At 36.3% G+C, this 21900-nt stretch overlaps 1 protein-coding gene across 3 annotated transcripts in view; it reads left to right on the top strand.

Annotated features, from left to right (window-relative positions):
• The window catches only part of TSC22D1 (TSC22 domain family member 1), a 122344-nt gene that overhangs the window by 71743 nt on the left and 28701 nt on the right, over positions 1 to 21900 (top strand). Inside the window, exon 1 of one of the 3 annotated variants that reach the window (XM_043478100.1) lies at positions 14022 to 14106. The exons of the other annotated variants lie outside the window; for them this stretch is intronic. The gene's annotated coding sequence lies outside the window, so the exon portion shown is untranslated. Of the gene's footprint in view, positions 1 to 14021; positions 14107 to 21900 lie in introns of those variants that run through there. 3 annotated transcript variants of the gene reach the window in all.

Below are 21900 nucleotides of genomic sequence, written 5' to 3'. Positions count from 1 at the left end.
AACTGTTTAACAGTTATTCGATTTTTTTAAAAAATATGGTTCGTGATAGAGATTAAGAGTACGTTTTTCCATATAGGAGCAGCTAATTACCTCAGCACTAATATTTGAAAAGACCATCCTTTTTCTTCTTTGCAAATCTGTCTTTGTCGTAAATCCAAATAACATAGAGGTGCAGGTATCTTTTTGATTTCGTGTTTTTAAATACCTAGAAGTAGAATGGCTGGGTCATATGGTAGCTGTATTTTTAATTTTTTGGGTAATCTCTATACTGTTTGCCACAGTGGCTACACCAGTTTACATTCCTACCAAAATGCACAAGCATTCCCTTTTCTAGACATCTTTGCCAATATGTTGTGTCTTGTCTTTTTTGCTGATAGCCATTCTAATAGATACAGGTTTTGTAGTAGTCACATTAAAAATGTAAAGAAACAGGTGCAACTAATTTGAATAATATGCTTTATTTAATCTAATATTGTTATTTCAGAATGTAATCAGTATAAAAATTATTAATGAGATATTTAACTTTTTGGAGTTACTAAATCTTGATAAACTAGTATATGTTTAACATTTACAGCACGTCTCAATTTGGATTAGCCATATTTCAGGTGCTCATAGTTGCTTGTGGCTAGTGGCTACTGTACTGGTGAATACAGGACTAGATTTTCTAGTAGAGTGCTAATACTGGCAGACTTGTTCCTGACTTAGAAACAGATGCTTCTGACATTTCACTGTTAAGGATATGGTCTGTAGGTCTGCATAGATGTCTTATATGTGGTTAAAGAAGCTTTCTTAACATTTTTAGTTACTAAGTTTTATTAAATTTTGTCAATCTTTTTAATCTCTTGAGATAATCTTTTCTTTTAATTTTTTAAGGTGATAAATAAAATTTTAAGATTTTCTAATGATTAACCAGTCTTTTATTGTTGGAATAAGCCCAACTTGGTCATGAAAACTTTTTATTCACTACTAGATTTATTTTGTAAGAGTATGATCTTCTGTACCTTGGCTGCTTGATAGAAATTTACATGTAAAAGGTTCTAGGTCGGATGTTTCTGAGTGTTGCCTCAAATTTCATAATACTCTAATATATTTTAATTTTTGATTATATCCTTTAATTCCTCATGCTGTTTATATTTGTATCCCGTTTTCTTCATTAATGTTTTCAGTGAGTGAGTGATAGTCACTCAGTTGTGTCTGACTCTTTGCAACCCCATGGATTGTAGCCTACCAGGCTCCTATGTCCACGGACCTGTTTTATTAGCCTTTCAAAGAACCAAACGTGTAAGAATTGTATCTTGTTTTAAAGTTTTGTGAATTTTTGTTTTATATTCATTGTCTGTTTCTCTCTGCTTTTAGGCTTATTCTAGATCCTATTCTATTAAGTTTAAATTTTAGCTCTTCATTTTCAAGTTTTCTTCTTTAACGTTGTAAGCATTTAAGGCTATAAAATTTCTTCCAGGTTATTACTTTGGCAGCATATCTTACAAGTCTACCTTTTCTTTTCATTTGAATTGTTTTTATTTATCTGGCCATGCTGGGTCTTAGCTGTGGCATATGAGATCTAGTGTCCTGACCAAAGATGAACCCAGGCCTCCTGCACTGGGCACATGGAATCTTAACCACTGGACCACCAGGGAAGTCCCCGTTCTAAGTGTTTTAAATTGTCACTATATTCTGTTTTTGACGCAGAAATGATTGATCTAGGAGTGCTTTAAAATGTGGGTGTTTTTACATTTTTATCATTTTTGTTAGCAAATTATGTATAAATGAATTATGCATAGTGATCTACAAACTTGGTTGTGTGATACAGATTCTTTGAAATTTGTTTAGTCTTGCCTTATGGTTTAGCACATGAACAGTTTATGTAGATATTCCATGGATGCTTGTAGAGGACGTGTATTCTTAAACTGTGATTGGGAATTCTCTTTGTGTCCATTGAGTCAAGTTATTTAATTGCTTTTTTAGATGTTTAATAACTTAACTAATTTTGTCTGGTTGATCTAAATATTGTAAAGAGAGGGGATTTGATACATTCTCCCTTATGATTCTATCAATTTTTGCTTTATAGATTTATGTGTATTCAGTGAATACAAGATGAGAATTCTTAATGCATTTCTGGTGCATTGAAGCTGTTATGTCTAGATTCTTTTTGTCCCTAATGATGCCTTTTGCTTAGATCTATTTTGTCTTATTTTAATAAGGTCATTCCAGCTTTCTTGAGTTGATATTGCCAATGATCCCTTTTTTCCACTTTCCATCTTTTAGTATTTCCATGCCCTTATATTTTGCTGTGTCTCTTGTAAATACTGTATGGTAGGATTTTGATGTGTGTGGGGAGAGGTTTCCCACCCCCCCATTCTGGTTTGAGAGTTATATATTCTACTTACATTCTTTTAGTTTATACTAGTCAGATGTTGTTATTGACCATTTTAACTTCATTTTTTAAAAGTTCCATAAATTTGACATTATTATTTATGTAAACATTGACATTATTTATTATCTAAATATTAAATAAATATTATTTATTATTACGGTAGTCAGTGTTTGTTTAGTATTGTGTACATGTCTACCAGCTTCTTTGCTTACTATTCCTTTTTGTAACTCAGACCTTTTAAAGGGAGCATTTTTCTTTTCCCTAAAGGAATATTTTTGGGGAGTTTCTTTAGTGAATGTTAAATGGTGACAAATTTTTGTTTTAAGTTTATCTGAAATGGACTTTATTTAACTCTAATTTTTGAAAGGTCTTGGGTACCCAATTCTAGGTTAAGAGTTATCCTAGTCATTTGTTCTTTCTGCAATAGTAGGATGTTTTTGAAATGTCTTTCTAATGAAAAATGTAATAAAAAATCTAATATTTAATATGTGTGGGTTCAATAAAAATAATCTTACTAAAAAGTCTCTTAATAACTAGGTACACAGTTGGCATTAGGTTGTATACAGGATTGCTATACATTTAAAGATTGAAATATGACTAATAGAAATTTCTGTACATATATGTATGGTGACTGCCCTTAGGTTTGTAGCTAGAGTCACTAGTTGTACTATTTATGACTTTGAGGTTTTATTTGCTTATACTATGTGCCCATTTTTCAGAAACTCATACTTTATTAGTTTTTGCTGATAAGAGGGCAGTTGTCTGCATTTCAGTGTTTTAAAACCTTGTCTTCTGATTGTTGCCTTGATGAAGTGATTTTACTACTATTTCTGTCTGCTCTTTACTGTTTCTGTAATATGATAGAAGGAAAATGTAGTCTTACGTTCTCTGGATCTTTGTATGTCACTTATGCTGTATATTCTACATAGCTTTTATTTTTTAGTTCTCATTATAATCCCATTTTATACTTCCATTATAAATGGGATTTATATACTTCCATTTTATAAATGAGGAAATTGAGTTTGAAAATTATTTAAATGACTTCCTGAGGTATCATAGTATGTAAATGTTGGGACTAGGAGCCAAGGCACAAGCACTCAGGTACTGTCTACAATTCTGGTCTCACTTAAGATATCCTACGATAATCAATCGTCTTAATGCAAATCAGTAGGTAGACTGAATAGCCACCTGTGTAGCTTGATGTTGCATGTGCCAGAGCCCCTCAACTAAAAATAGTGCTGTGCTGTTTTGTGTTGCATCAAGGTGTATAACTAGATTTACTTGTAGGATTTGAGACTGCTATCTTATGCCAAAAATCATTTAATATATTTATCATGAGCATGATTTATTCTTACAATAATTTCTGTCATTCCCTGTCTTCCCCTATCCCAGCTCCCATTCTAGACTAACATGACAGGTAATAATAAATAACTGTGCATTTTATCTCTTCCAGGCTAATTAAAATAACTTTTTACATACCTATGTTTGCCCAGCATTCGGAGACATTACTTACCATTGGGTTGGCACTGTTATTGTTCAGTTGCTCAGTTGTGTCTAACTCTTTGTGACTCCTTGGACTACAGCATTCTAGGCTTCCTTGTCCTTCACTATCTTCTGGAGTTTGCTCAAATTCATGTCCACTGAGTTGGTGATGCCATCCAACCATCTCATCCTCTGTTGTCTCATATCATGATGTATAAAAGGTAGGCTAGTATGTGAAGGGATGGGGAAGAACTATATTCCCTTTCCTGTCAAGGAAGTTAGAATATTCTGCAAAGTTTTAAAGGATTTTGTGAAGAGATGGGAAAACTGATGATGGTAAATACTAGAGGTTTTAGAGGGCTGTTTGAACATTCCTATGGTTGGTTGACTGTAAAAATAATTTCAAACTTTCTGGCTACTCTAACCTCAAAACATTCACATACTATTTTTGAGTTTATTTTATATGTTATTTTTCTTCCCCAGTTTTTCAAATTTTGTGATAGTGAATCTGTTAAATTTGTTAACAAGTTTTGTAAATTTTAATCGTATATTAAAGCAATACATTTTAAAAAACTGTTCAGATTTGTGTATGATACTTATGTGTTCAGGTTTAAATAATTAGAAATTAAATTATATGTAATCGTACTTAATTTAAGATAACCTGGGTTGTCTATATAAAAGTATTCTTCTAGAAGGGAATGGACCGCTATTAAAAAAAAAAAAAAAGAATATGATGTATTAGCGCCATCTACTGTTGAGTAAGAATAATCTCTTTGTGTATACTTGGATTTTTTCCCAGCCCCTACCTATTAAGTCCTGCCCATTACTGTGGGTATCCTCACTTAGTTGACCACTCTGTAAACTCTGGGTGTTTGGGAATATTTAGGTGATATTCTATGTTCAGAGTTGACCAATTTTTGAAGATCTTGCTCATAATTCTCATCAAAGTAGCAGTAGCAAATTTCCTATAATATTCTTAACAGTTAAGGATTTTAAAAGGAAACTAGCTGGTTATGCTAGCTTTCCATATAGCATCTTTGGTTTATTTAAAGTTTACTGATTGATTGGCCATTGCTATAAAAAGACTGAAGGATTAAAACTCAGATTTTAAATTGAATGCGCCATTTGTAGTTGTAGGACTATCCATGGAGAACTATATTTCCATATGTTGCTTGTTTTATAATGAATGTCCAAATCTGCATAGCACAGTATTGAGTGTATTTGTCATTTAGAGGAAAAGCTGTGTTTAAATAACATATTAATTTTCTTGGAGTTTAATTTGTTACTGGAAAGGACATCACAAAGATAGGTTCCTGTGATACTATTTACTTTGCCGCTTATGATCTTGAGACTGTTTACCTTAACTTCTCTGAGCCTCAAATTTCTCATTTGTAAATGAGAATGACAGTAACAGTACCTATCTCTTGAGATTATTGTAGAGCATAAATAAGATATACCTTCTAAAGCCCTAAGCATAGCTTATGGCAACTTATAATAATAAATACTAGTTGTTATCATTATTTGTCATTAATATTTTTATCACTGATTATATACTTTAATATAATTTTCAACAAATATATTTTTTATCTTAGTAACTAATACCTTTTAAAAAAACCTATAATGTTTGAATAAAACTTGCCGCCTAAGAATACAGATGTTCAAAATGTTTACTCTTTCTGCACATCATTTATAATGGAGGATGATGTGTGGTTGGGTGGAAAGTAACAAGGCCTTTTGGATCTCTGGTCCTGGACCTTCAGTTACTAGCAGTGTAACCTGCAGTAAACTATTTAACCTCTCTAAAAAACTCAGTTTCTTCATCTGAAAAATGGGGAGAGGGTGTTATGAGGATTAAATGATACAGTGTATATATGGAGCTGTTATTCATTTCCTTTTTGTGGACTAGCAGACAATAAATGTTTATTCTCCCTTTCAAAAACAACCTACTACAAGTTTGCTAACATGCACCTATTTCTCTAATTTTGCTTTGCATTATTTATGCTAAAATAAGAGATTAAGCATCTTTATGTTTGAGAGACATGGAGTTTGAGGGAATACAAAGAATTTGTGACAGCTTTGAGGTGTCTAATTGACATAGGATCTAAATATATGAGCGTTTTCTTTTTAATTTGAATAATGTAATATGTGTACATGATTGTTAAATAAATTATACAGGAAATACTTGGGGGGGATTCAAAGGAGGAATACTTTTTCTGATGGACCCAGCTTCCCTGCCCCCTTCCCATTGTTGTCATTGTCACCATTATCGTCACTGTCACCGTCATCTACCACCATCATTGTTTTAGTAATTATCGCCCCTTGGATATTCTAAGAGGACATAAAGAAGATAAAATCCACTCATGGATTAATGGAAATACTTAACCAATTGCATATTATTTAGCAGCATTATGGACCAAGTCTTCAAGGTAGGGCAGGGATTGTATGTGGTGGTAACTGATGAACACTGAAAACATAGTGTGTGTGTGTGTGTGTTCAGCTATCCTTGGTACATGCTTGTAAAAATACATGAACAAATGAACAAAAGCCTGTGTATCACAATAGTAACGTCAGCTGAAACCAGTGTTCTTATCACACTCTAGTTTAAATTTCTGTGCATAATTGTAAACAACTAATTCCCACCTGTGTCCTCTGGGTCTTCACTTCGTAATGCTGCTATCAGTACATCACCCCTTGTTATCTTGCATCTTTTCCTCTTTACTGGCAACTTGTGTGTATCAGCAAGCCAGACCGTGTCTTCCTGATCCCCATTCACCGATGTGGCTGTGGGTTAACTCTTTGCTCTGCCTCACCCCCTCGCAGCCCAGGTTCCTGAGACTGTCGTTCGCACACATGACCAGTGACTTCCTAACTCTCAAGTCTCGAGTCCGAGAAACACTTTTCAGTCTTACCTCCTTCAGTCTCTTGTCTTTGTCATCATTGTCTGATACTCTCCTCCCTTGGTTCCTAGTTCTCCTCTCTTGACCTTCCCTTTTTGAGTCTCATTTATTTATTTTAAAATTTTTCCTCGCCCAGCCCTCTTAACTGTTGGTCTTTCCTTAGGTTCTGTCGCTGCCCTTCTCTTCCTCTTCCTCTGCAGATTTTCTTTGCACTGTGGGGACCCTGCCCAGATGTGGCTGCCTCCACTTGAGTTTTACCTGTGGGATCCTAGGTCAACCTCTGGTAGTGCAGGGGACAGAGGGCGGTGGGCTTTAGCCCATGAGACCCTCCACCACCTGTCAGTGCACGAAAGCTTCCCCGCATAAACATACAATCCGTGTGAGATAAGCAACTGAAACCCACGGAAGCACGGACAAGTAGTGTGTTTGGTGTGAAAACAACCTCAGAAGTGTCTCTAACCCTTTCTGCTGCTGACGTACTCCTCTGTAGAAATTCTGGAGCTGCGCTCAAGGGGCCTCAGGCTCCCTGTGAGCACGTCTCCTTGTGTCCCATCCAGGCTGCGCCCCTCAGTTATCACCCCCTTCAGATGGTCTGCTCCTCCCGTATTCTGCCAGTTAAAGGACCAAGATACACTCTGTGTATGAGCCAAACCCCTAATCATCCTAAACTCAGCTGCTGCCTCTCTTATCGTATGCAACCAGCCAGCCCTGGGATAACTCCTGCTTTAGTATCTTTCCTTAGCATCTGCAGTGGAATTTACTTTGTTACAGTTATTTGGTCAATGTCTATTTATTTCACTAGAATCTTTATGTCCCAAGTCCCTATCATATTTTCACATGATATTTTTATATGTAGAAATACATTTAGCAACAATCCCTAAATCCCAAGGAATATTTAATAGCATCACCCTATACTATACCAAAGAACCCAGGTCTCCTGCATTGCAGGCAAATTCTTTACCAGCCAAGCCACCAGGGAAGTCCAAGAATACTGGAGTAGGTGGCCTGTCTCTTCCCCAGGGGTTCTTCCTGACCCAGGAATCAAACCCGGGTCTCCTGCATTGCAGGCAGATTCTTTACCAGCTGAGCCACCAGGGAAGCCTCCTAAAGAACACTAGCATACCATAAAACAATAAGTCTTTTAATCTTGATCAAATGTTATATTAAAGAATATTAAGATTATATTAAAGTGAAATACTTTAAGCTTGTTTTCTTTTGTAGTTTCTCAATTTAAAAGAGTTGTTTGTATGTTATTGATACCTTCTAGAACTTGCACACCTCTGATTCCTTCAGTTTAAAAAAATGAAGTTCAAACTCCCTATGAGTCTTATGTTATTATCCAGTTCTTCTCATTTAATATTTCTCAGTATTATTTTTGTTCTTTAGATGCTCTCCAGTGGTGGTTGGTTCAGTAGTTACATTTTTGTGAAATGTACACTGTACTTCCCATTTGTTGTCATTTTTACAGTAGACTCTCCCCATTATCCTTTCAGGGCCAATCTTGGAGGTGTAAACTTTTTCCACTTCAGTTCTAAATAAATAGCATGAGAAGATGGCACGTTCCAAATTCTAAACGGTTACAACTTATTCATGTAGGTTTTCCAATGGTTCTAGTGTTTGACATAAGAGAAGTATTGGGCTAACTGAAACAAGCTTTTAGATGCCTAATCTTATTTTAACCTTCTGAGATGGTTACTGTTTGATGATGACTCAGGCTCAGGTCCGGGGCCATGACTTGTCTTTATGGATGGGACTGCTTACCTCTCAGCCTAACAAGACAGAGAAGTTACCTCTTCTTGATACTGTGTGTAACTGGTAACCATTTGCCCGTTTCATTTATTCTTTTTTTAATCTCCTGAAGCCCAGAAAGCCTGATGATCAGATTTTAAGAACTGTATGATAAAAGAGTCAGTAATTCTCAAACAAGATCTAAGGTGGTGGTTGTTTAGTTGCTCAGTCGTGTATGACTCTTTGTGAGCCCATGGACTGTAGCCCATCAGGCTCTTGTATCCATGGGATTTTTCCAGGCAAGAATACTGGAATGGTTTGTCATTTCCTCCTCCAGGGGATCTTCCCAACCCAGGGATCGAACCCATGTCTCCTGGTTTTCTGGATTGGCAGGCATATTCTTTACCACTGCACCATCTGGGAAGCCCGAGATCTAAGGAACAGAGCCTGTTTCCTAAGAGTAGTGGCTTTTTGAGTCAGATGCTAAACCTTACTCAAAAAATTATCTGCTTAGACCTATGAATTAGGGCATGTTTTCTGGTCTTTCTGTGTCTCAGTTTTCCTGCCTATAAAATGGTAAAGTTCTTACGGGCTTCCCAGGTGGCGCTGACGGTAAAGAACCCGCCTGCCATTGCAGGAGACATAAGAGACGCAGATTTGATCCTTGGGTCGGGAAGACCCCCTGGAGAAGGAAAAGGCAACCCACTCCAGTGCTCTTTCCTGGAGAATCCCATGGACAGAGCAGCCTGGTGGGCTACAGTCCACGGGGTCACAGAGAGTCAGACCCGACTGAAGCGACTTAGCACAGCACAGAGTCCTTAAGGGGATTACATGAGATACTGCACGTATAAAGTGCTGAGGACAGTGTGTGGGCACTAGTTCCTCGGTAGTGCTAATGTTATGGTCTATATGTTATTTTTATTATTTTCTTTTGTTGTTGTTTTTCAGTCGCTAAGTTGTGTCTTAACTCTTTGTGACTCCCTGGACTGCAGCACACCAGGCTTCCTTGTCCTTTCCTATCTCCCGGAGTTTGCTCAAACTCATGTCCATTGAATCGATGATGCCATCTAACCACCTCATCCTCTGTTGTCCCCTTCTCCTCCTGCCCTCAATCTTCCCCAGTATCAGAGTCTTTTCCAGTGAGTCAGCTTTTCGCATTAGGGGCCAAAGTATTGGAGCTTCAGCATCAGCCCTTCCAATGAATATTCAGGATTGATTTCCTTTAGAATTGACTGGTTGGATCTCCTTGCAGTCCAAGGGACTCTCAAGTCTTCTCCAGCACCACAATTAGAAAGCATCAATTCTTTGGTGCTCTGCTTTCTTTATGGTCCAGCTGTTCTTACACCGATATATGACTACTGGAAATACAGCTTTGACTCTACAGATCTTTGTAGGCAAAAATGTTTCTGCTTTTTAATACACTAGGTTTGTCATAGCTTTTCTTCCAAGTAGCAGGTGTCTTTTAATTTCATGGCTGCAGTCACTGTCCACAGTGATTTTGGAGCCCAAGAAAAGAAAATCTGCCACTGTTTCCACTTTTTCCCCTTCTTTTCGCCAGATGTCATGATCTTCGTTTTTTGAATGTTGAGTTTCAGGCCAGCTTTTTCACTCTCTCCTTTCACTTTCATCAAGAGGCTCTTTAGTTCCTCTTTGCTTTCTGCCATATTGGTGGTATTATCTGCATATCTGAGTTTTGTATATTTCTCCCAGCAGTCTTGATTCCAGCTTGTGATTTATCCAGCTTGGCATTTCGCATCATGTACTCTGCATATAAGTTAAATAAGCAAGGTGACAGTATACAGCCTTAATAAACTCCTTTCCCAATTTGGAACCAGTCTGTTGTTCCATGTCCAGTTCTAATTGTTGTTTCTTGATCTGCATACGGATTTATCAGGAGGCAGGTAAGGTGGTCTGGTATTCCCATCTCATGAATTTTCCACTGTTTGTTGTGATCCACACAGTCTAAGGCTTTCGCATAGTCTATAAAGCAGAAGTAGATGTTTTTCTGGAATTCTGTAACTTTCTGTATGATCCAGCAGATGTTGGTAATTTGACCTCTGGTTCCTCTGCCTTATCTAAATCCAGCTTGTACATACATTATTTTTTACATAATTTTTCCTGTGCCAGACATGTGAAATGTAATTTTTCATGTAAATTTAAAATGCAAATTTTAAAATTTCCTCAAACTTAAGACTTCTGGAAATTTCTGGCATCTCTGAGGGAATGTAGTGATTTAACTATTTAAGCAACTTAAAGTAATTCCAATCTTAAGTTCGGTTCCAGCTTACAGAAAAAACCTGTTGAAATTCTTTTACTTTTTATATAAGGACTTTATTTAAAAATAGGAATGATGCTTGCTATGTTCTCCATAGTTCCCTCTTCCCTCTGCTTCACACACATCTGACTCCTGCCAGCGCTAAATGCTGGAGGTCCAACAGTGAGAAAAGCACCTGTGTTCCGTGTCCTCTGTGAGTAGAGCACACAGGTGTGCCATGCTGTCCCATCTTCAGTTATACAGGTGACTAAATTCTATAAAGCAGCAGTATTCATGTGTATTGCTGGGAAGGACTGAGGGCAGGAGGAGAAGGGGACGACAGAGGATGAGGTGGCTGGATGGCATCACCGACTCAATGGACGTGAGTTTGAGCAAGCTGGTGTTGGTGATGGACAGGGAGGCCTGGCGTGCTGCGGTTCATGGGGTTGCAAAGAGTCGGACACGACTGAGCGATTGAACTGAACTGATTCAGGTCTATGAGAGCATTTCACAGGGAGACCTCACCTGGTCTAAGTGTTAGGAAAAGACTCACTTCAGGAAGGAACTTGAGGTGAAGTCCAGAGATTGATCAGTATCATTAACTAGGAACAGGGTGAACAGGGCAAGGCATGCATTTCACACAGACATGATGTGCTTGAGATGAAGGGGAGCCATTATAAAAAGGTGTGTTCTTAAATGTAATGAATTCTTATTTTTTTACAGTTGTGGTATTTTACTGTTAAATATATTCTGTCTAGGTAGATCTAAGTATTATAAGTATTATAACAGTCTTAAAAATTTAATCAATAACTGCGATAGTCTTTTCTTAATAAAATCTTTATGTTTAAGAAAATGTAAAAAGGAATGATTTTTAAGGTAAATCGTAATTACTAAATATTGAAAATAGTCGTAAAATTTGATTCAATAAGCTGTGCTTTCAATATGAAAGATTATTTTAAGATAGTTTATTCTTGATTATTTCAGGGGTCAGATCATGTGGCTAATGAATAATTTTCATCACTTTCATTTTTAAAAATAGAGCACATCATCCCTGTTTTGGGGGGCTTCCCTGGTGGCTCAGCTGGTAAAGAATCTGCCTGCAATGCAGAAGACCTGGGTTCGATCCCTGGGTTGGGAAGACCCGCTGGAGAAGGGAAAGGCTACCCACTCTAGTATTCTGGCCTGGAGAATTCCATGGGCTGTGTAGTTCATGGGGTTGCAAAGAGACATGACTTGGGAGCAACTTTCACTTCACTTTCTCCCTGTTTTTGTCAATGTACCGTTTATTACTTGGTAACCAAAAAAAGGAGGATCATTTCATCATTTATTCAAAATTTATTTCAAGTGACAAATAATGCGTGTTTTGGACAGATTTAGAACTAACCATTCTGTTCTATAATATTTTGAGTGTATTTTTTTTTCTGTACTTGTATTCCTAGAAATAAACTGCACCAGTTGTTCTGTAGTTTGTTTATAGTTTATGTAACTGCTGAAGTAGAAAGTTAATTAGATCTTGAAGGATACCTAATTTATGTATTCTGTCAGCAGTGACATTTCAACTTTTTTTAGCGACTCCATATCCCTTAGAATTTTAACATGTCTTGTTAGAATCATAGTTGGTGATGATTGTATAATCTATGCCTTCATCCACTGATGCCCCCTTCTCCAACAGAGTTTCTCACATGGACTCCTGTGGCTTATCTAGTGTCAACCACATGGCACTAATTTTAATTTTCTCCATCTTTTTGGGCCACCCACTGAGGTTCTGTTCTGTTCATGGGGGAGTGCCTCTTTTGGTGGTTTTTGTTGCTGATCCTTTCTTGGCGGTTGCAGGAACCGCCCAGGGCTGGGTCACTGAATGATATCTAGGACTTGATGGTGAAGCTGTCTAGCCTGGGAGTTTTATTTATAAAAAGGTTTTTCACTGTTGATTTAATTTTATTTAGTGGCAATATTGGGCTGTTCAGATTTCCTATCTCTTCAGTGTGTTCCAGTAAATAATGTTTGTCTAGCAATTTGCCTATTCTGTATTTTTAAATGATGACTGTCCTCCTTTTTCTTTCTTGATATTGCTTATTTCTGCCTTCTCTTTTTTCCTTAATCATACTGGGGGTTTGACATTTTAATCTTTTCCACAGGGCCAATTTTTGGCCGTGTTGATCTTCTCATATATGTTTTCTGTTTTAATTGCTTTTGCTATTACCTTTGTTAGCTCCTTTCATTTACTTTCTTTGGGTTGATTTTGCCAAGTTTTCTCCTCTGTGGTAAAGCCTCATTATTACTTTAGTATTTATTCTAATGTTCAAGACTGTTACTTTGGTTACATCCTACGAGTTTTGAGATATACTATATTCATTTTAATCTCATAATTTAATAGAAAATCTGTGATGTTGATCCCTTTGCTTTGTATTTTTTATTACAAATGTTGAATTTTCTAAAGTTTAATCTATTTTTCGAAAACTCCAACTTGGACATTTACTGGTTATTTTGTGTTCTATAATTGATACCATCCAGCTTTTGCTGATGATCACATCCTTTCATTTTGATTTTCTCAGTCCTTTTCTACCTTCCAAAGTAGCGTTGTGTAGGAGAAAAACAAATGTAGGGTTGTATTTCCCACCCCGTCCCCACGTCTGCTCCAGAAGAATGGTGAATTTGTAAGACTAGAGTAGACTATCCTTGAGGTAAGTTGTAGAAGTACCGGGGCCCTCTTGGGAACTGAGCAGCTGCTGGGCAGGAAGTTTCTGCCTCTCTCCCCGAGCCCTCCGCGTTTGCTTGTTCCAGCTTTGCTTTGCGAAGCCTCTTGAATGTTCCTCTCTTCCCTCACCTTCTTCTTCTTCCCTCCTCTGATCCTTCTCTCTCTCCCTTCCTCCCCACCTTTTTCTCTTCCTCCCTCCCTCCCCAACTTCTTCTCTCCTATCTTCATCCCTCCCTTCATCTTTTTTCTTCCTCAAATCTTCCTTCTATTCTTGAGTCTTCATTGCTGCCCCCACCCCCCAACATGTTTCGAAAGTTGGAAAGCCCCCGCACTAGATACTCCTGATTTTTGGATCTAGAAGACCCGCAGGAGCCATATGGCATTGACTTGTTACACTCTAAGAAAACCTAAAGAAAATCTCCTATGCCCTTTCAAATCCTCGAAGCAGAGCATAGTGTTACTGTTCTCTGGGAAGCCGGGTCATCCTGAAGAAATTGGGTCACTGCCCCTTTAAATAGAAACTGCCTGGAGGGAGGGGTGGAACTCGGGACACTTCCTGAAGCGCTGGGCCCACCAGCAGCGTCAGTTGGGCCTGAGTGGAAGGAGAGGCCCTAGGATACCCCGTGGTGTGTGTACCAGGAAACTTTTTCTGTAGTCTGGTGGTAGACCTGCTGTGAGTACTCAGCTGCCGTCAAATAACTGTGTAAAGAATTGCCCCCCCGCCCCCAGTGGCCCTATTCTTTATTACCTTGAAAGAGAGTTGACTTCTAAATACCCGATTTGGAGGGTGAAATAAGGTTCAGTTCAGCCATTTTTATGTCCTGGTTGGAACATTTTAAAAGATATATATATATATATATATATATATTTAAAACCACTTGGAAGATTATTTGGAGATTATCAAGGAAATAATTTTTTCCTTCTCTTGTTAACTGAGATGAATTCTGTAATGTCCATTTTTTAGATTAAGATCTTTAAAAGCTTAGTTGCATAACACCTTTTTAATTTGTTTGATTCCCCAGGTAGAGCGTTAATGAATTGACTTAAAATTGTAGATGATTTAGGACTTTATATTGAGCTTTTCTATCAGAAAATGTCAATATCCCTTCATTTAGCTACTTAAAAATAATGTTAGCTGTACTTTATAGTATGTTTTGAAATTAAAGATCTTTAGATTTATATGTAAGTCAGTTGCATGGTTCTTTTGAGTTGCTCAGAATTGTTGTGAATGCTTCTTAGAGCTGGTGAATTCTAGCTTAATTTAAATATATGTTGTATATTATGTATATTTTATGAGTATATGTATATATATATGTGTGTCTCTACTGTTTCTGTAACCTAAACTGATTTGAATGCTGGCAAAAATCCTCATCCAATTGTATAGTTCCTACATAAATTTAAAGTACTTCAGAGTAGTTGGTATTAACTTCTAAAATTGAGAATTCTAATTTTAAAAGTAAGTTTCAAAAAAAAAGTTGTCCACTAGCTTCAAATTGGAGAAAATAGTTACAGGAATTTTGTAATTGGCTTAGGTGATTCAGATGGTAAAGAATCTGTCTGCAATGCAGGAGAGTTGGGTTCGGTCCCTGGGTTGGGAAGATCTCTGGGAGAAGGGAATGGCTACCCTCCCCAGTATTCTTGTCTTAAGAATTCCATAGACAGAGGAGCCTGGTGGGCAAGTCCATGGGATCGCAAGAGTCCGACACAACTGAGCGACTAACACTTTCACTTTCACTACTTTACCAAAGAAAGACACAGATTATGGTTAATTTTATTTAAAGAGAGGTGAATCAAAAAGATAATGGACAAAGAAACTTTTAAATCTTTTAAAATTAAATCTGTAGATTTCATCAGTACTAAGTTTGAAGAAAAGTTATACATCAGAGCTGAAATTGCAAAGGGAAATTTTCTGCATAGCATAAATGAAAATCCTTGAATCTTAAAGGAGAAATAATCTTTTTGCCTAAATTAACTTACATATGATGGCAATTTTTTCTAGTTATTTTTAGTGAAAAACATATGAATCCAGTTTTTGAAATTCTAATTTCTGTTTGATTTATGGATTCCTGAGGTATGTGTAAACTTTATAATAGAGTCATGATCTGACTGCTAATGGTCAAATATTTGTTTTCATAACAATATATACAAATGGAAAGCTGGTTTTTTTTAAATCACTGAAATAACTTAGATTTTAGTTATTGATTAAACAAATGGCCAAGAGTTGTTATGATGTAATTTTTTTTTAGAACTGGCTTATGATGATTTTTAAAAAAAGCATACTTTTGTTAAACCAAATGACACTAATGATTTACAGATGAATAGTTCACTGAAGTTAATGGTTAATTGAAAATATTTTAGATATATAGGATGAATTTCATCTCAATTATAACATTAAGTGATCTTATTTGCCCACTTGTTTTGTCATATCACTTGCTTCTCTGATTTGGCTTTAAAAATAACTTAACACTTTATAAATGTTTCTGCATGTATTGTCTCTTTTGGATCCTTAGAATAACTTATAAGGGAGGTAAAACAAATACTCTTATCCTTATTTTACAAGTAAAGAAATTGAAGTCAAGAGATGTTACCAGTCAGACTCAGTTCTAGTCTTTCAGCTGCTGAGTTTGTACATTTTATATGTACGTAGTACAAATAAAGTATGCCTAATAAGTATTTGTTGAATGAGTTAGCATAAATAATTTTTCTTATAAAGTAATAGACTTATTCATGATTTAATTAGAAATTTCTTTAATAAGAAATCTGGATGATATAAGAAATTAGAAGGGAAAAGTCATCTTCAAATTCATCTACAGTGCATTTGATGAAACATAAAATTGTTTTTTTGAAAGATAAAAAATTATCTCACATGTTATTTGTGATTGTAACAAAAACATAATTCTATATATAAACATTAAAAATACATAATTATAGTGTATAGTATGATATATACACTTATATACGTATATGTATTTAACTGATATCATACTTCATTGGCGATTTAAAATCTGATAGTTGACCTGGTGTCAGTGAAGAAGCATTTCTAGAGGAATTTATGTCCAATTTTAGGAAAATTTAGGGAGAAAATTAAGAAAAGTTATTTATTTTATCCAGAAAACTAACAGAGGAAACAGAATGAAAAAAAGGACTGTGATAGAACTTTAAAAAGTGGCGCTTGGTTAAAAGGAATTTGAAGCAAATTCAAAAAAACCTTTCTTTAATTTTCTTTAATCTTCTATTTTTTTTAAATTTGCTTATGGAATTTATATATAATACTGGTATCCTGTAGCCATTCAATGGGTTGTTTGGACATTTTAACTTTAACAGAAAAGATAAAAAGATTGTGAAAACATTTATCTGCATAATCATTATCCCTGATACAACTTGTTGTTTTGTGCTTTTTTCTATTAACATACTACAAAACTTTCTGTTATAAAAAGAAACAATTAGCAAAGCTGTGCAATTAAATGTGAAGCTTATCTGGAGAATGACTTTGAGGATGGGAGGAGTGGACAAAAGTAGATACCTCAAAGCTAAAATAGCTGCCATTCTTCCTAAATTCCATTATTCTCTCTACACACTGGTCTTGAAATATTTATCATTAACACTGTCTCCTTGCCTCTCCCACTAAACGGTAATTTTTTGATGGTAAAGACTGCATTTTCATGTCTCCTCCTCAGTACCTGGCATACACAGCAGGGTCTCAGGTATTTGTTGGATGGAGAGGGAAATCAGATAATACCAGTGGCTTTAAATTTGATACCAGCATGCAAAATAGAAACTGCTGGTTTATATGAAAAAAAGAGAAGGCACAGTTCTGGGGCTGTGAGGATAAAAGAGATGACCAGTTTGTTGTTAAAGAAGTAAATTCAAATGATGCTGCAGAACTGAAAAAGGTAACAGTCTGTTTGCCTTCTCTCCTGAAAGTTTTAATAGTTAAAAGGAAACATAAATACTATGTAAGGTCATCATTAACAGAAAAACAAAAACCAAAAAGATACTCATTATCTTTTCAGAACATTTAAAGCAGATATTCTACTTTAACTATGTAAATATCTATTCTATTGGATATGGGGCTTGGAAACGGGAAGTAGACAGGCTCTGTCACTTGGGACAGATTATTTGATCTCTAAGCCTCAATGACCTTCTTAGTATCTTAGGGGGATAAGAATGGTTACCTCCTTCACAAAGTTAACATGATTATTATATGAGAGAGGTAAGGTGAAGTACATAGCACAGATTTATAGGAAACTCTCAATAAATGTTAACTTATTACAATAAACTAAATTACAGTTGAGCTGTTACTTTAATAATATTTTTTAAATTATTAAAAATAATTTAAATTTTTATTTAATTTATTTAAATAAATTTATTTAATTTAGTGCAACCTGATTGTAATTGATGGTCATATTTTCACAGAATAAACTTCCAATCCTTTATAGTTCAGAACTGACTTAATCTTCACTGAATAATTTTCTTAAAGGGAATTAATACAGATGGTGCTCTGAAAATGTCAGGGGTTCTATATTTTTATCCACTATTTTAAAACTAGTCTTTGTATGTCAACATGATGTTAAGAAACTTCATAATTATTTAGACTCATTAGGGAGTTTGAATAATTTAAGAATTAGAAAATGTATGTAGTTAAGGTACTATGGCAATTTACCATACTTCATTTATGCCTACTTCATTGTTTAAAGTTGATCAAACAATGCTATCTAGTGGGCAATAAAAATTTGTGGTTCCATGTATTTAACAGGATGGTTATTTGATTACCAGAAAGGAAAGTGTGATCCCTAATTGATGTGATGAATTTGTTGGGAGCTCCAGGTGCTCACAGTTGAATTTCTACATCTTGTATTTGAAGAGAACAATCTAGTTTTGACCTTAGAAACAACTTCGTTAAATCAGATGTTGACAATTTAATACATTTTCATAAATTTTATGAACATTAATATCAGTATTTAAGGTTTTAAAATAAGTCTTACAGTATCCTGATGAATATTTTTCTAAATAAGCACATTTTTAAGTCACAGTTTGTTTTAAAGTATGAAGTGGTGAAGGTCTATTGAATAGGTACCACAAGGTGGCAGGATTGTGTTTTCGTAGATTCTTTTTGCTCTGATGGCCTGCAAATTCTTGGTTATCTGAGATTAGTGTTTTCCATGTGGTTAACTGTTAAGCATTTTATATACCAGAACTTTTAAATTTTAACTTTTCCAATGGAAAAGCTTTAAAGTACATTCCCTGTTTTCCTGAATTCTTAAGCAGAAAAATATAATTTAACCTTTATCAATAAGCCATTTGAATACCAGTTACTGGATTGCGATTAAGATGAAGTGTGAGATAAAGGTGGTGTGTGAGGAATGAGGACTTGGCCCGGCAGAAATGCTAGAACGCAGTGCTGTAAAAACTTGGGCTGTTTGCGTTAGCTTGCTTTTCTGCATATCTACATTTTTTCCAAATGAAGTGAAGTCAGTCATGTCGAGTGCCAGACTCTGGTGTAGTAGAACATAATTGCTTTCTGCAAAATTAAACAGAAATGAAGACAGCTGTTGCCTTTTCCCCAGGAGTGGGGGGAGAGCGGAGTGGAGGAAAGAAAATAAACTATGAGCTTTAAAAAGTCTTCATCAAAGACCGCTTTGGTAAAGCAACCCCAGACCGTGAGGACTAGGATTCTGTAGTTATGAGGGACATTAGAAACTAATATAGCTGCTTGTGGAGCAACTTTCAGAAGTATTTCCTGTGATAATATTTTTAAATTCTGAGTTGTACATAATTTGTATAAAAGAAATAATACTGATTATAAAAGACATCTCTAATTATATACTTAGAGATGGATGTATTTCCATGGTGACTGTTCTTCTGCTGTGGTCCTAGAGCTGTTTCAAGGCCGTTTGTGCCTTTACTGGTGGTACAAGTGTTGGGTAATAAAATCTTCAGTATCTTGGAGGCTGCATTTTTTGCCAGAACCTTTCTCTCTCCTCCCACATACTTCCAGTTGTTCCCACGAATCTATTACAGCAGAGGTTTGGCCTAATAAAAATAGGTTTTCTTTTGTATTTGTTTCCTTCACTAATTATTTGCATATTTTTTGTAATCTTTGAAAAGATATGGGTAGAATTCATGGGACCAAATTTCTGAACAAATCTATTTAACCTCCCATGAGCGTAGAGAAAGTACTGTTGAGCTCTGGTGATGAAGCTCATTGAAGAAGAGGATGTAGCTTCCTTCAGCACCCATTTATTTCTCTGGCTTTCTGGAATGTTCCTTGACCTGCCTTCTGAGTTAATGAGAAAACTTTGAAAGGGCTGCAGAGAAGCCCCTGGAAATGACCATTAAGTTAGCTCTACCTGAAATAGTTATCAGCGCATAGACCCTCGATCCTTTCTTCTCAGTTCTCCTTAATGACACGACTGTTTTTAACCTGTAGTAGAGGAGAAAGTAGGAGTCTCATGACTAAATATATGGATAAACTTCCCTAGCTTGTAGTTTAAGCTTGTACATGCTTTCCTCCTGGTAAGGTATTATATGTTTTTAAGTAAAAGTGATCTTCAAGATTTGCAAACTGGTTTTGTGGATTATATAAAAGATTCATGCTCTAAGAAATAGCCAGAACCCTCCCTGTTACCCAAGGGCAGTTTTTGTGTAACTGTACAGGCTGGAGTGGAATTAACTCTAATTTTGAGATTACCAGAAAGATGCAAGAGGTTAGCTGTGTTAGGAACATCCTGCTACACATTCTGCCAAAAATTGAAGAAGTGTGAGCAAAGGCAGCATGTGTGAAGTGGCACCAAGTCTGAACATTTAACTCCAAGGTACAGTCTCATTAAAAATATCAGCCCACAGCTTAAGTAGTATCCTCCTTTTAAATGTAGTTTTAAGATAGATTTAATTTTTGTTTTAGTGAGGGAATTTTGGACTAAAAATGCATTGCAGTTGAATTTTTAAAAATTTTTTTCAAGTCTATTATATAGAGAACATTTTATTTTTTATTTATTAATTGGAAGATAATTGCTTTATAATGTTGTGTTTTAAAAAAAAGTGATGAGTTAGAGCAGTGACCTACAGACTTTGACCGCCAAGCTAAAGGTTGGGATTTTATCCTATAAGCAGTGTGTAATCATTAAAGAACCTGTAATTGAATGAGTGACAGGCAAGAAAGTTAAAATTAAGAATATTAGCCTGGAGGCAGTATACAGGATGGATTTGCCTGGATCCAGGTGGATGGCGATTAGAGCCAGATTGACCAGTGGGGATAATATGGCAATAATCCAGAAATCTTATGATATGGGTCTCGATTAGGGTGTTGGTAATAGAAATAGAAAAAGAATTAAAGGCAGAGACGTTAGCAGGGAGGAATGGACAAGACAGCAAATTGCTTATGTTGTATAAAATTTCTGTTTTTGTCAGACAGAAGTCTTAGGCACAAGCCCATCTTTCTGCAGGAGAACTATTTCTGTACATTAATGTATTGCAAATTCTTCGTCATAAAGAAGATAATGCTACTTGATTTAAAGTCCAATAATGGAAGACAGTTGATGTTGAGCCTGATTTCACAGAATGATATGCTAAAAGTGACACTAAAAGATTATAGTACAGCAGTTCTCAAAAATCCAGCAACCTCAAAACCACTGGTTCATTGGAGAGGGAGAGGATGTTTTAAAGGATGCAGAATGTCGTGGTTATAAGTATAGGCTCTATGCATCCCTACAGGTGTGAAGCCTGGATCCACCCTTGACCATGGGCAAGTTAGGCTTCCCTGGTGGCTCAGCTGGTAAAGAATCCACCTGCAGTGCAGCAGACCCCAGTTCAATTCCTAGGTCAGGAAGATCCCCTGGAGAAGGGACAGGCTACCTACTCCAGTATTCTTTGACTTTCCTGGTGGCTCAGCTGGTACAGAATTAGCCTGCAGTGTGGGGGACCTGAGTTCGATCCCTGGGTTGGGAAAATCTCCTGGAGAAGGAAACAGCTACCCATTCTAGTATTCTTGGGCTTCCCTTGTGGCTCAGCTGGTAAAGAATCCACCTGCAGTGCGGGAGACCTGGGTTCGATCCCTGGGATGGGAAGATCCCCTGGAGAAGGGAAAGGCTACCCACTCCTGCATTCTGGCCTGGAGAATTCCATGGGCTCTATAGTCCATGGGGTCATAAAGAGTCACACACGACTGAGCAACTTTCAGTTTCACTTTTCATGGGCAAGTTACTTAACTTCTCTATGTCCCAGTTAACTATTGAGGGTTGTTACAGGTACTAAATCCAATGATACATACAAAATGCTTAGATTTCCTGGGACATTGTAAATGCTGAAAAACAGCCGTGGCTGTTTTTAATTTATCATTTCTGACTTCTGAAAATTCTAATTCATACCTTTGACTTTGGGCTCAAGAATCTGTGTTTTTAGAACTTCCTGCAGCTCTAATCTCCAAGTTTGAAAACTTGTTGCCACCTGCTTTTCTACCTCCATGTAA

This window comes from Cervus canadensis, chromosome 9 (genome assembly GCF_019320065.1).
Source record: "Cervus canadensis isolate Bull #8, Minnesota chromosome 9, ASM1932006v1, whole genome shotgun sequence".
NCBI lineage: Eukaryota > Metazoa > Chordata > Mammalia > Artiodactyla > Cervidae > Cervus > Cervus canadensis.
This window is presented reverse-complemented; position numbering and strand designations above follow the sequence as displayed.